This window comes from Gymnodraco acuticeps, unplaced genomic scaffold (assembly GCF_902827175.1).
Source record: "Gymnodraco acuticeps unplaced genomic scaffold, fGymAcu1.1, whole genome shotgun sequence".
Classification (NCBI taxonomy): Eukaryota; Metazoa; Chordata; class Actinopteri; order Perciformes; family Bathydraconidae; genus Gymnodraco; species Gymnodraco acuticeps.
Genome location: NW_022989799.1, coordinates 4,025,139 through 4,040,569, shown reverse-complemented (window position 1 = coordinate 4,040,569; position 15,431 = coordinate 4,025,139). Strand labels below are relative to the sequence as shown.

General features: G+C 40.4%; 1 protein-coding gene across 1 annotated transcript in view; it reads left to right on the top strand.

Moving 5' to 3' along the window:
* The first annotated feature begins 1,579 nt into the window (after positions 1-1,579).
* Positions 1,580-15,431, top strand: part of hs3st1l1 (heparan sulfate (glucosamine) 3-O-sulfotransferase 1-like1) — a 41,567-nt gene continuing 27,715 nt past the window's right edge. Inside the window, exon 1 of the mRNA XM_034223901.1 lies at positions 1,580-1,903. The gene's annotated coding sequence lies outside the window, so the exon portion shown is untranslated. The remainder of the gene's footprint in view (positions 1,904-15,431) is intronic.

The window sequence follows — 15,431 nt, the reverse complement described above, 5'->3', positions numbered from 1 at the left end:
ATATTAGCAATTAAACAACATCTTCCATTTCTTTTCACACAATACGTCTCCTTGCAGTATCAACACTAATTCGGCTGACTTTTATATTTGATCCAATTGGTAGATAGGTTATATTTACACAATAACAGTGCACAGCTGATAGAAAGGTTTTTTTTGTAGTTTTTAAAGATATTATTTACTGAACTCCTTTCCAACTCCTCATGCACTGTTGACTGTTACAGGTCTATACAGTTAGTTAGTTACCAGTTTGTAGCTCTGCATAATTCATGATATATCAGTGCTTATATGATGATGTGTCTCCCTTGAAAAAGAGATCAATGATCTCAATGGGATGTATCTGTATAAATAAAGGTTTGAAATGAATTGAAAATATCTGTTGTGTGAAACGTATTCACTTCATTACTGTAATTGAATTGTTGGCATGTTGCAGACTATAACTGTACAAACATCCTGCACAATATACTGTGGTAAACTTACTGTTATGCAACACAGACACTGACCAACCACTATGTCTTTGTTGTTTATCTGAAGGACTGAGAAAAAAAAGGTGCAGGTGGAAGGCTAAGGATTTTTCAATGAGGCACAGTAAGCAGCAGTTACAAACTGGGTTTGGGCAAACAATGCCATCACACTTAGAGAGATCCGAAGCATAGTAGCTATGTGCTGAGATGCATGTTGCACAATGTTTTCTTTGAATAAAACAACTCATTTGTATTTCTTCATTTACTGTATTTCTGTATACTCAAGCAATCTTTCTCTGCAGAAGAGCATAGCCCATAACAGATGAAAGTGCTTTAGATGATGCTCAGCAGTGTGTTGGGTGGTCAAACAGTCTAGTATTATGAATGAAGTGTGTGATATTTGATGCAAAAGTTTGCATTTGGTAAGTGTTTATGTAGTTTTGAGTGTAGTTCTTCACTTAGCAGGAGAAATGAGGTGTTTTGCACTTTGGGTGTGTGGTTTTGTGAATTGTGTTTAGTGTTCTGAGAAACTGAGCAATTTAAAAAAAAAAAGTGTATTAGCAATCGAGAAAAACTGTAAGTAAACGATCTGAGTACTTCTCCCACCTCTGCAATTAAAGTATTTGCCAGAACAGTACATTTTACAAAGAAGAAATACGATCCTTTTACAACAAACACTATACGCTCTTTTTAGGTTTTTAATAACATTGTGATCTTGCTAGTAATCCCCAACTTTTTGAAATATAACTGTAATAGGCTATTAATATATATTTTTTTAATGTAACTGTAAGATAGCAGTATACTGATTACCCAATCCCTTGCATGTAATCACAAACCAAGCCTATCGTAACAGATAACATGCAGGTTAATATCACTGTTCAGAGATTTATTGGGGATATGTGAACTATATACAGTTATAAGGCACATTCAGTTGATTTTGATCAGAAGCTGATATAATAATACATTGTTATCACCTGATCACATATCTGCAGTCTTATGACAGCTGAAAGAAGATGATTATAAAGGGATTACTGTGGTGAAGTGTTAACGGCAGCTCTGCTCAGGCTGGTGTGCAGAGTGTCAGTGAGGGAGCACCTTGCTGCTGATCATCTGACGCTCAGCTCCGCCCCGCTGCTCCAGTCTGTACGCAAAGCGGCGGCTCCGGTACAACTCGGCGCACGCTCCCCAACACAGGCTGCTCTGCGCGAGGCGGAGACGGACTCGAGTTATCTGCTTTGAATAAACAAGGTCTCCTGTGGTGTCTGCTTTCCAATGCATCAGTGATGAGAGTGTCCGGGAGGAGAGACGACGCACGCTTTTCTTCTGTGTGGACGGGGAGACACAAGTGCGCTCCGTGGTTCAGCAGCATCATCCTCCTCATCCTCCGCTCCTCAGATCAGACCTAAGAGACACGCCGACCGAACCCCGACACCCCGTGCGAGGTAACCACATTTCCTTTACAGAATTATTGTACTTTGTCGCTCCTGAATTCCTCACACACACACATATGAGATATTCCTTTATGCAACACTTCAGTCTCCAGCCTCCAACAAAAGGATGTTTTGTTTTAGTTCACGGGCGATGAATTGTTCAATTGTTAAACTAGAATAAATCCAGTGTCGCCTCGCAGCAAGCTGGCATTTGTATCGTTCATTCATGTGAGACGAGTTGCCTTGTCTTCTCCCTGCTGATCACATTTAAATCCTCTGTAATAGAGTATTGATCTAACTAATTAAAATGCTACATCCAATAAATTAGCTTTATAAGCTCCCGGGAGAACACTCTCTCCACTAGATCCTGTGGGGTTGTGCCATTAGAGATCTGCTTAACATCCATAAAAGTTTGAGCTGGAATGTAGGAAGTTAAAATAAGATCTTAAATTCGAACTGACATCAGTTCTGCCTGAGCAGTGGATGAGAAGACTGTATCTGGATGTTTTTAAGAATACATTCAAAGAGCAAACAAATGCAACTAATGGTAATTGGCACTGCTGTTCTCGGTGAAGTGCAGTCTTGATGTGGCATTGTTCCTCTCCCCCCCCCCCCCCTCCTGATGAAATTCCAGCAGCTAACGTCAATGGATGCAAATTGCCACAGGCTGTGCAATTCACCTTTTAATTATGAGCATGTGGGTGTTGGCTTACTTGAGCTGCAGCATTTTTCAATAGCATAACACGGTGTTTGAAAACGCATAGTCCTGTGGGAGAAGGGGGAACTAAGGCTGAGGACGACGGAAACGAACCGAAATCGTTATCAAAAAAGTCTTCCATCCACAAGCAATAGGCACCAGAAACGTGTCCTCCTCCACAACAGACAGCTCAAACCGCTGGAGACGCTGTAGTACATATGCCGGGCCTGTAAGTGGCGCTGTACTTCCGCCACAAAATACACCAAAAGCAGCGAAGAAGACTTCTCGCGCATGCATGGTTGCCCTTCTGTTTATTCTCCGCGCTGGATTTAGCAGCAGAGGTGGGGTTTCGCCGGTCAACATGTCCGTTAAAGTTGAAATCTTCCGGACAAAATTAGAAAAGTGCCGGTCAATGGTCTTCTTTGTTATTTATTGAGCTTTAAAACGAATGAATAACGACTCTATATAATCATATAAGAATAATACACGGAGGACGGAGCCTCTCTTTCCCCCCCCCCTCTCCTGACAGCACGTCAGTATCCGTGGTCTCATGCAGCTGGCTGATCCAGTAATGAGTGACCCGACAGTCAAAATAAACATATTTATAACTAGTTTAGGTAGTTTGAGAGGTAACTAAGGGTGATGACCTAACTTGAAGTGTGTGTTTTGTTCCGCTCATCGCTCCATCACAGCGGGCGGAGCTGCAGGTGATCATGCAGAGCTCCGTGTCTCCTCTCCGATTAGACTTCACTCGCGTTTATGTCCATATCGATCAAATCTAGCTGGAGGCTCCTGCTGGGTGCACTGTCCTTCGAGATACTGGGACCTGGCTTGAAACACTCGGTTGTGGTTGTTGGCGAAACACATCAGCAAAGACGCGGGGGTGAGCAGGAGAGGCGGGCTATTGCGTCATTGTTATCAGGAAATTATCGTTATAGGGTGTAATCACTGAGCCGTTTGCCCCCCCCAGAGCGTTTCGTCCGCAGATCTATCCACCTTGGGACCCGTTATCGTTATCTGCGTTTCCCTGTTGGCCTCGTGTGGCCGAACCGTCTATCTGATAGAGAGAACTGTAGCGGATACGACCGTTATCGTCCTCGTGTGGCTGCAGCTTGAATTAATGAAAATTGAAAGGAAATTCCAATGTTAAAAGTGGCAGGTAGCCTCACTCCCAACTCCCCAAGCATGGCAGCATGGTGAGGGTCCCTACTGTGTGTGTGTGATTACAACGCTTCTAGCATCAATTATCATTGTGTTGTTGGTCCAAATGCACATGGGCCGGGTATAGCTGCTGGTTAAAGAGTTAATACAACAAATAGAAAGGCATAATAAGTGTTTCCACGTTTTGACAGAACATGATCACTCTGAAAAAACTGAACCGTTGACTTTAATTAAATGTATTATGTCAAAAAATGTCACTGTTTAATTTATTCACTGTATTAGGTTAGTTGAAAGCAATAATGTTAAGTTGAACTATAGTTTATCTTAATATTATTGCTTTCAACTAACCTAATGCAGTGATGTTAAATCTGTTGACATAATACATTTAATTAAAGTCAACATTTAAGTTTTTTCAGTGCATTTACATTAGTTTACATGCTATCTAGCTTATTATCCATGCACATCAATTCGGTAGATATGTCCACAGAAAAATGTGGGGTTAAACGAGTCGACATTTAGACTGCAGGGGCCAGGGATCAAACAACCGACCCTGTGGTTGACGCCCTTCACCGGCTGAGCCTCAACGGTTTTGGTAGAGTTCTTCCAAACCCATTTGCCCTCATCCGGTTTCCGACTGAAGTTTTTTCGCCCTTGGGTGTTTGCCTGAGCGAAGTTCTCTGATGAAATTCAAATGAAACCTCTCAGCAGCAGCAGCAGCCTCGTCCCGTGTGTAAAAGTGGGCTTTAATTGGTGGGTGTTTAAAATAGTTCCATTCTTTTGCAGTTTTTATAGCACTTAGCAACCATTCTGCTGAAAGTGAGGGTGGGGGTGTAAATGTTCTCACAATTACCTTTTGGGTCAGTGCTGAGCTGGGTTGTACTTTAATTGTACTGACATTTAGTTTAGATTCACACAATATCAAACATCTATTGATCATATGACCTCAATTTAAACACAAATCTTAACCTAAGTTAAGTGTGTGACAGTGGCAACAAATAATAAATGTAACAAATTGAACGCATAAGTAATCATAACGTAAGGCATTTCCTTTAGTGATGAATTCAATTGGTCTGAAAAGTGGGATACAGATGGAAAACACAGGTCAGTACGAAGAGGGGGAGACATCGTTATTGTCATACCCGACTAATCAACATGAATGGCTGTTTATCTGAAGATGAACTGGGACAGATATTGTTTGCTTTTCTTGTCCCGGGAACGAATGTGTGAATAATGGTAAAGTTCGATGGGAGGCAGCAGGCTTCATGGTCTGTGGGATTTCTCCTGAAACGGTTTACGAGTCTACTTTTAAAGATGATGGCAGTCCAGGGAGGTGTTGTGATTTCAAAAGAGAAAACGCCAGGTGTCTCCGTGATTCATGACTGGATTCATATACAGGGTTAGTGGATGTTACACCGGAATGTCAGGAGGAGAGTTTCATGTGGGAAGAATAGAACAAGGAGGAGGAGGAGGAGGGGGGGGGGGGGGTAGAGACTGTTTATTTGTGTGCAATTCCCTGTTATTATGTATTGTTTGATGGAGTTCGTCCTGTTTGGCTCCACTAAAGCAAAGAGGGGGTGTAATTGAAGAACAAAAGTGCACTTTCTTTTCTTCAAGTTTCTCAACGCAAGGGAAATTCAAAAGGCCAAGAATCGGCATACAGAGGTATTTGTTAAAAATGCAAAAATCATTTATTTGAATTTCTCTCTTTGTGAGTTCTCTGACTCAACCTGAGGAGATAAAAGATCTCTCTTGCAAGAACCTGTAAAACAAAATGGGCTTGATGTAATCTCAAGGTCTTCCTTTCGGAGCTGAAGTCTTAATGGGAATCAAAATTACAATTAATCAAAAGGTTGTTTTTCTAAATGATAGCAACTTCTTCATTTTTGTCGATTTTTGTTTCATACATTCTTTGCTGTTATTTGATTGTTATAATATTTGTGGACAGGGACTAGAAATACTAAAAACACAAAGGTAGCGCAACCTGGAAACAATGTTTTCAGCTGTTGCTTAGTATCACGTTTGATTTAAGCACTCTATGATCTTTCATTACACTACACATTCTTTCCATGTCATGATTCAGATCCAGGAGATACATGCGTTATCACAAGCCCACACTAACTGTTGAGTTTCTTTATCGCAACATCACAGAAAAAGTTGGTTGCAATTGAATCGCTTGATGCTACTAAATCCTACATGGTGCTTTGAATTGCTAACGATAAATTACTTACTATAATTGCACTCAGCTCTTCGCATTGCTGCATAGGAATTTCCCTCAGGAGAAATTAAGGTAAACCTTTATTTTTCCTGAGGGAAATCAGGAATCTTATATTATGTGTGTTTGAAAGGAGAACAAATGGCAATTATCAACATTACTAACCGCAAAACTGCATCTAAAAGCAACACTGCTTTCAAATGGCAGCCCACCTAAAGCCCTGAAGTTCCAACACTTCATAAACAATTAAATGATGCACTTAAAGGGTTTCATCCTCATTTGCAAAATAGCTGCGGTCTCATTCTAGTTCATATTTCCAAAGAATAATTTGAATATAACTCTGGAAGCTTAAAGCATTCATTCTTGCCCTTACCCATGCTTGACCTAACGGGAAGGGGTCGAGCATTAATTCCTCAAAAGTTCCTCGGCTTGAATTGGGTCAGTTTTGTGCACATTTCTCAGTTTTTCCTTCTTTATTTATGTTTTATTCTCTGAGATTAACTTATTTTTGCTCCTCTGCTTATGAAGTGGATAAGAGCGTATGTCAGAAAAAGTGTTACAAATGTAATGTACCACACTGAAAGACTTTACTTGACTTTGAATTCCATTTTACATTTACAGTGTACATTTCTCAAGCCTGGCTATAAATGTGCAGGTTATGTGTTTGCTATGTGATGTTAGTCCTGAGTCTTTAGGGCCTGATCATTGTTCTACTTCCTGCTGTTACCATAGCGACTGGGTTCAGCAGGAACAGGTATTATTATATCCTGGGCACCTTGTTAAATAGACGTTGTCATCTGTCATGTGCTTGATGATGGACTTTGATCCGAGCTAATGATCTCTCTGTTCCTCTTGGAGCGGCTCGACGTTTTCATCATGCTCGGCCTGAGCAGAATATGTGTGATTTCACACTGAGCCGTTTGACCTCCCGGATTCTACCTTCTGCTGGCTCCTTGATTTTGGATATTTACGCCGCTATGATTAGGTTTCCCGAGTATAATTACTCATCCGGCATTATAATGGTAATGTCATACAGAGGCTGATTTTGTGTGTGCCTGTAGAGTTGGCTGGATCTCCCGTCTGTGGACTGATTACTGATCAGACCTGCATTTCATATCAGCCTTTTGGGGGGAAATTGGAGGATTAGAAACAACTTCATGCTTATTCCTCGATGTATCTTCCGGAAGATGTATCTTCCTAAATTCATTGTTATTTTAAGTAGCTTGGCAATCGAGCATGGAAGCAAGCTCTAATTCTCTCAAGTCTGAGGAGATGTGTTGCTGCGTAAAGCTAGCGTGTTAGAGCTACATCCCCTGCTATTTGTCATTTTGAGAAAAAATGAGATAAGAAAGTGAGCAGCTGAGAGAGGGCCATGGAGCTGCCAGGACCTCTTCACTCCCACCCTCGATTCATACATAATAGATAAGTCACTGTAACTTACAGTACAGGGGCATAACTAGGCTAATGCCCACATTTGCATATTTGTGCCGAATTCCATAATTCATGAGTGTGCAGCAGGCAGCGATCCATAGTGCAGAGGGCCACCTTGGTCCATATGTTCGGGGGCTGATACCCACCTTGTGCACCAACAGCACAGTATTAAAACGCTGTATCGGAGCTGTCAATGCTAGGCGCATGGGAGCTACGTCTTCATCATCAAAAGCCTTATTAAAGGCAGGATGACAGAGCCACACATCTTTTTCCTGCTTCATTTACTGCCATTCCAAAATAATAAGGACAATGGATAAAAGAAGGGACAGCGAAGGGTGGTGGCACCTGCCTCTTTTTCATCAAGATGTTGGAGAAAGTGTGTTATGAAGCAGATTCATCCGTCACCTTGATGACTGGCTAAGTTATGTATTCATTACCTTTGTTCTCTGCCCGCCTCACACGAGCAGGCACATGTCAGCCTCGTCGCTCATCATGATTCAAATATCCATATGTGTTTTAGATCACACACCCATGTCTTGTCATATTTGTCAGATTAACGGTGTCTGTCGCCGCCGAGAGATCCTGACCCCGTCATGTGGAGGAAGATTTGTTTTGATTCAGATGGCCCTATTCCATATGAACCAATTTATTTATGAGTTGTTGCCTTCACTTTTTTTTGTGAGGCTAAGGAATGGAGAGTTAACAGAGAATGAGATTTTCACAGTTTCTGAAATATTGACAGTCATCGGTCTGACGCCAAGCAGACTGTTTAAGTAACATTTTAATTTAATGATTTCTTTAGACCTTTTCCTATTCATATGGATAATTTAATAAGTATGAAAGTTTTGCAATTTCAAGAGTCAGATTACTGTTGGATCCTATTAAAAAAAGATCAAGTGTTTGTCAGTCATTTTGAAAAAAATGACACAAAGGGTAATGCTATTCAGCTTTATGACAGCTTTAGCTGTTGATGTCCTTCGTCTGCTTCCACTTTTTTTCTTTATCACCGGTAGTCATGTCAAAGCAGCAGCTAAATAATCTTGAGAACAAAATGTCATGCATCGGCCGGAGCTCCCGCCACCACCAGAAGCATTGTTTGACATTTGCTCTAAAGGCGAAGATCTGGGTTTGTCTAAATATGAAATGTTATCTTTATAGACATTGATTCAGGTTTATTGTGGGAAGGTCACAGCCGTTACAAAAGCATCTGTGCTTTGATTTCAGGGCTGAACATAGAGGAGATAAAAATAACGACCTCTCAGTGTCCTTTAGAACAAAACCTTTAGCCCTTAGGGTTAGGGTTAGCTAGTATTCAGGGTTACCAAGGAGTTTTACAAATAGATAGTGTTAACAGTACGTTTTGACAATGCCTCACACACACATGGATAGGTCCCAGGCAGAAAAAGCCATCTGACCAGTGCTAATGATGTCTCAGGCCCGCTTACTGTCGGAGAGTCTGGCAGCCCTCCTGACCACCAATGAGACTGTTCATCTTGGCTGGAGCGAAGACGCCAAGACGGGCGTAGATCTTTTTCCCATCTCAGGGGAATACGGCCAATCAGGAACTTGAAATTGAACTTTGAAACACACTGTTTCTCTGTCTTGGATGTTCTCCTTTTGCACATGAGCTCACACAAAGCATTGTTACTAAACTATATATATAAGATGTAATAATCAATATTAAAAAGCAAAGATTTAATGTCACAAAATTGATTGTGTATTAGTGAAAAAGAGAGAGGAACAGGTGACAAAAAAAGAAGTAATTCACCATAAGGTTGATTACTTACATGAAGATAATTATTCTGTATGAAGTCAGACTTTAGTCAGAATGTAGTCATATTGATGTCATTAAAAAGTCAGGATGTAGACATAATGAGATCATTATGTAGTCACAGTAAAAGATTATAGAATATTCAGAATGTTTTTAGAATTAAATTGAGATATAAATCAGGCTATGAATGATATGTGAACAGATGTAAAAAGATTCAGCAGATCGAGCGGAATAAAATTGGAACGTTTTGAGTGTGTAATGTTGGTGTTGTGGAGATACTGTATCTGGCTCACTGTATTCATAACAAATAATAAAAAACAAATGTTGAGCCTTAAAATATATGCAAGTAAGCTGACTTGCTCGTTTATATATGCAAATGAGACATTATCTAAGCCTGGGGGAATTTAAGATAAATCTACAGACACAAATAAAGAAAGTTACAGAAATAAACACCATATTGGTCCACTATTCTTTCCGATCAAAGAAGACATCTAATTGGTTTCTTCAAAAGACCAGTTTTGCCTGTATGTCTCGCGTTAATGCAATTGATGATGTTGTTACTGACCTCACATAAACAAGGTGTCTTCCGAAGTGCCCCATTTTCCTGTTTTAATTCAAATCTTACTTCTCATAAAAGGAATATAAGATATTAAAATATCCATGAATAGTACACAGCTCTCAAAAACGGTATACTTGCATTTAAACTCAAATCCTATGTGTTACTGAAGACAATTCTGCATTTCTTCATCACAATTAATATCCTGGGGTTTTGGTGTGAAGTGTGGAGTTCTGTTGTCTGCCCTGTCATGTGACCTACATTCAAAACCACGGATTGTAATAATGGCTGATGTTTTGTTTATTCAGTTTGTTTTTTAGGAGTTTGATAATCTGCTCTGCATTAGTTCCTAAAGTGTTTGTGACAGTGTACGGTGTTATTATCCGGGGATATTAAGATTGAATCAGCTTGGATCTGTTAATGAAAGCAGCATTTTAAACTCCCTCAGATATCGCAGACATGCAGATTATCTCCCTTTTGATTCCCCCATGTTGTTTTCCATGTTAGTCGATAGCATATTTGTTTCCTCGCTCTAATCTTGTAATTACATCCTTTGTCATATTCACAAATCTACAGTATGTGTGGAGCAGCTGTTCAGCACGTTTAGCATCGAGTGTTTATTGTTTGACCAGTTAATAATCATGTGCGGTGCTAATTTGGGTGTAAGAGGATAATGATGACTATTTTGATATTTGCTTTTAGTTTGTCATTTCGGCAAACAAGCCCCAAAAGGCACATTATCTCTTAATTGGGAGCTCAGTAAATGACTGTAAATCTGATTTAAAAATAATTTGCTTAAAAAATATATAAAAGCAATTTCTCTCACTACCATAAGAAGATGATTTATTTTCTATGCATTTTGTTCAAAGCTTTGCTCCAGTATTTATGTATCACTGTAGATGGAACGACTTCATTTGAGTGTCAAGTCAATATTTCATGCATGCAAAATACATGTTAAATGTATTTGTGTTTGAATATTCCTCTTTTGGAAGGACTTGTTCTACTGGGACCTTGTTATATATTTGCTCACAGTTAGATATCACACAGGGTATCGTTTTTTAATCTTTTTCTTGGTTCAAATAATGATGTTCTGATAAAAAGGTTCCCAGCTAAACAGGATAACTCGGAGTTCTCGGCCCGACACACATCAGACAGATTTAGCCCCTCACTACGGAATGAGTTTTCGTCACAGGGCTTCCTCTTTACATCATATAAGGATTACAAGGTGTGGACTGTGATTTGCTCCGAAGCACAGTGGGATTAGGTATCACATTTGATGTCAGGGATCCAGGGTTTATTATTCACCATCCTCATTTCATCACAATAGCGTAGAGAGATGGTGCTTTTGGCTGTTGTCCGCAATGGCTCTGAAATCTCAGGTTTACAACTTTGAAGAGGAGAGTAGAGGTTATTAAAGAGATTGGACTGGTTCAGTAATTAAGATTTAAATACCGGAAAATACTTCTTGTTCCCCTGTCTCCAAGTCAATAGTGTTTTGAACGTGTTTGTGGTGAAAAGCCTGAAATAAGGTCAGTAGTTAACACTAGCTTAACATTTTGTTATGTTCTAAGACATCAAATACGTCAGTAGAGACTTCACTCGTGAATGTCCGAAACTTGTAAAAAAAAACGGCGATTGCTAACAAGTGTCTAAATGAAACTACTAAACACCATCACGACCAACATTAGCCGCCTTTAGCTTAGCGGTTGGTTTATGTAGCCATGTGATAGTGATGTTGCTCATTGATAGCATTACATTGGGTTTTATTTTCTACCGATTGCATTGACACTTAAAAAAATCACTAAGTAGTTTTGATATGTGGAGGTTATCCTGCTGAACAAAATGTGTTAAGTTCCATAAACGTGTGTTTGCCACAGAGCTTATTTGGTTCGTTGTTATGGGCTCAGAACAGTCTCATAATACACACATGCACACAGAAGGATTCACACTTGTATTTCATGATCCACAGAAGGATTCACACTTGTATTTCCGGATCCACACTTGTGTTTTTCAATGCACACAAATGTGTTCCGTTTCATATACATGTAAATAAAATCTAAATACAGATAAAAGTTGTACATGTGTATTTTTGATCCTCACATATTTGTTTTCCGTTTAAAACCGCTGCACCTGCAAACACAAACCGCTTTCTGTGCACGGATCGCTGTGCATTCGTGTGTGGGTTTTTTGAGACTCCCCTGACGGTCAGCCGATTCGTACTTGTAATTGTTTCTATCTATAGCCAATCAGATGTCTCCTCAATTCTAAGCCAATCACATGAGCGCGCCCCCACGAGGGTAGATTTCTTGCATTCATGACGTAGCGCTTCATGTACGCATTTTGCGCAGTCGGGAGCTGACAGGTCCATGGAGCCTGCCTGCAGGCGCTAATCTCAGGACACCTCCACTCTCAGTACATTGCCACTTTCCGAACAGGCAAATGCACGCAAATACAAGCCTTTATATTATTAAGGTACAGCGCCACTTTCCGAACCATTGATGAATGCTTGTGTACACAAAAACGGCAGGCAAAACCGTTTTAAATGTGTGTTTCCTGTGTGGCGAATACAGCTTTATTTATGTCTGTATGAAGTTGTTGTGAATGTGGAGGGAGCAGCTACAGGTTAGCTTAGCCTAATCGATCAGTGCACTACGAAGCCAGTGCTAGACAGTGAACTGTCAACGGGGGGGAGCCCCGCCGGTCATTATCGGCCGATATTCACTCTTAATAGTTTGATCGGTGCTCTCTATAAAGGCCGATCAGGAGAGCTGGATCTGATCGATATGGACATAAACGCGAGTGAAGTGTAACCGGACGCGAGAGAGAGATCAGATCAGCTGCTGAGTCTGACGGAGACAAGCAGCTCTGCATGATCACCTGAAGCTCCGCCCTCTGTTTAGCGAGCTGAATACGCAAAATGCGTATATGAAGTGTCATGAACGCAATAAATCTACCCTCGTGGGGGCGCGCTCATGTGATTGGCTTAGAATTGAGGAGACATCTGATTGGCTATAGATAGAAAAAAATACAAGTACGAATCGGCTGACCGTCAGGGGAGTCTCAAAAAACCTACACACGAATGCACAGCGATCCGTGCACAGAAAGCGGTTTGTGTTTGCAGGTGCAGAGGTTTTAAACGGAAAACAAATATGTGAGGATCAAAAATACATATGTAAAACTTTTTTCTGTATTTGGATTTTATTTACATGTATATGAAACGGAACACATTTGTGTGTGCATTGAAAAACACAAGTGTGGATCCGGAAATACAAGTGTGAATCCTTTTGCGGATCATGAAATACAAGTGTGAATCCTTCTGTGTGCATGTGTGTATTATGAGACTGTTCTGAGCCCATATATTTGAACTGATTGGTCAATCTGTAGAAAATGAATCAGTATCAGTAACACTTGAACAATAAAGGCACAATGAGTAGGATTTGTATCTAAAAAGTATACATTTTGTAAACCTTAGTACAAGGCCTTCTGGTTCTGTGTGGCAGACATATTTTGTATTGCTCTGATCTTTCTAGAAATCAGTCATTAATCATTTGCTCTCTAAACCAGTGAAATTCTGTAAACTTATGTCTATTATTTTCCTCAAAGTGGTAAGATCCCTAGAGAAGAGCTTTGAATTGAGTTCTACTAAAGAGTTTTCTTCATATGTTTCTTGGCATTAGTGATTTCCAGAGCAACAGATGCAGTTCGCCTGTGATTTAATGCAAGGAGCATGCCACGTAAGAAAACTCATTGCCCAGCAAATGAAACCATTACCTCCCCAGTTGGAGTTACATCTGGGTAAATGACTCATTTCTGATTACTCCCTAATACAGCCATCTAAACATTGTCAGCCTCTCATTCCCACATGTAAACTCTGCCTCATCGTACGTTAATGACTGCAATTGCTTGTCAGGGTCACAGTGAAGTTTTATTAAAAGATTCACGCTAAGAACGTATGAGAATTCATCTGTTGGGGTGTATTATTATAAGCTTGCTCTGTAGTCGGAAGATTCCTCTTCATTATCCAGGCGTGCAGATAATGCCGCCTCATTTGCTCCTCGATTTCCCCCCAACGATAATGCGGCTTCTCTTTTGTGTGGCTGTGGTAAAGACAAGCAAGCCATTTTCAATATGCACGCAGGATTACAAAGGTTAATCATCAATTTAAAACTAATCTTTGTTAAATACCAATAGACGCATGGTGTGTGCTCCAGACAGATATAATCAGGCAAACCCCAAAACAATCCTCTATCTAAATGAAGTCAAAGATGGTTAATCTAGGATTTACTGCGAGGGCTGATTAGCGGGAACGGGAGGGTGGCATCTCACTTCTTGACAGATGTTCTATTGTTCTGCTGTTTTCCAAATTGAGTTTGGACTCACCTCAGGAACTGTAATTCTGTGTTCCATTCTTTGAAGCAGAATTCAGGTGAGAGGTGCGGACACATTTTCTCACCACAGTAAAGTGTGCTCAAGGAGAGCCTGCTAGAGAAAGGTATCTAGCCTTTCTTCATTGTTGCTATGGAGTTGAGATAATTATGGAGTTTGTAAATTATGCAATCAAGGACGATGTCCCTCTCCCACCGTCTGGGAAAATTAGTAATTAATTTTCGCCCATTTACTCAGTTAATAGGCAGGCGACGGGGAACACAGGATCCCAGTCATTATCCGCTCTGCTCTGGTAAAACATGTCTGCTACAATAAGTTGGCTGATTAAAATGAAAGCTAGTTTCCCTCAATCACGCCGTGTATTTAGAGCATGGTACCCAATCAAAGAAGGATTTATTGGCTATAGAAGTAAAGTATATATTTTTCTTTGACAAACTTGTCGACTACTAAAAATAATCTCGGGACTAAACATTGCATTTCCATTGACAAGGTAGACTCCTTTAATAAAGGTAAGCCCTGGAGAAAATCAATACACTGAACTAATTTCCAAAGGACTCCGACTCGTCTAGACAAACAGCATCACACCTACATGCCTCGCAAAAGAAAAGCCTTATTCATTGATAGTTCTTCACGAAACAAATCAAGCCTGTTTTCTCATCTGTGCTACAAGACGTCGTAACAAAGCACGCCAACAAGCAATCCTGCGGATGCTTTAGGTGATTATTGTATTCTTCCATTAGGCCTCCGAAGCCGAATCCACAAAATTCTCTAATTAAGAATTTGTCTTCAGCAAAATTCACCCGTAAAAACGGCCCTGAACGCAGAACGTGGGGTGATAAAAGGAGTTATTGGCCCTCCTTTGCCTCTTATCTCCCATAAACACTTCAGTTGGTTTTACAGGACCATGGAGGAGGCAGAATGATCAATAAGCCGAGGGGGAATAGTGGGGGTCTGATGACTTATTCATGAAAAAAGGGGCGCAACATGAAATTGTCAATGAGTAGTTGTACTATAAGTTGTTATGTAGTTCTGATAAGACTTGTCTTGCGCTTGGAGTTATAAGACGCACTGTAGTGATGTTGTTACAGATCAAATACAGAGGGTGTGCTTTTTTGTAGGAGAAATAAAAGAATACTGCACACTCATTATCGTTAGCTCGTGGATTCACACCAGCTTCGCTCTGCTGTGAAAGTCACCCTGCTGAAGTGGCATGATGTTTTATTCCCTCTAAGTCCTTAACCTGATTCTGTCACATCCCCTGAACTGCACACGCACGAATATTGTCATTAACTAGCAGACAGGTCTTTCCAGCTCCCTAAATGAGCC